This window comes from Pseudochaenichthys georgianus, chromosome 17 (genome assembly GCF_902827115.2).
Source record: "Pseudochaenichthys georgianus chromosome 17, fPseGeo1.2, whole genome shotgun sequence".
NCBI classification, from domain to species: Eukaryota; Metazoa; Chordata; class Actinopteri; order Perciformes; family Channichthyidae; genus Pseudochaenichthys; species Pseudochaenichthys georgianus.
The window spans coordinates 41,179,343-41,179,738 of record NC_047519.1 but is presented as its reverse complement, the minus strand read 5'-3'; positions in this window follow the sequence as shown (position 1 = coordinate 41,179,738).

The window sequence follows — 396 nt, the reverse complement described above, 5'->3', positions numbered from 1 at the left end:
AGAGTCCTCTCCTGCTGATATTCAGGTGTATATCAGTATGTAGTGCCTCTACTTTAAAGAGTCCTCTCCTGCTGATGTTCAGGTGTACATCAGTATGTAGTGTCTCTACTTTAAAGAGTCCTCTCCTGCTGATATTCAGGTGTATATCAGTATGTAGTGCCTCTACTTTAAAGAGTCCTCTCCTGCTGATGTTCAGGTGTATATCAGTATGTAGTATCTCTACTTTAAAGAGTCCTCTCCTGCTGATGTTCAGGTGTATATTCAGTATGTAGTGTCTCTACTTTAAAGAGTCCTCTCCAGCTGATGTTCAGGTGTATATCAGTATGTAGTGTCTCTACTTTAAAGAGTCCTCTCCAGCTGATGTTCAGGTGTATATCAGCATGTAGTGTCTCTACT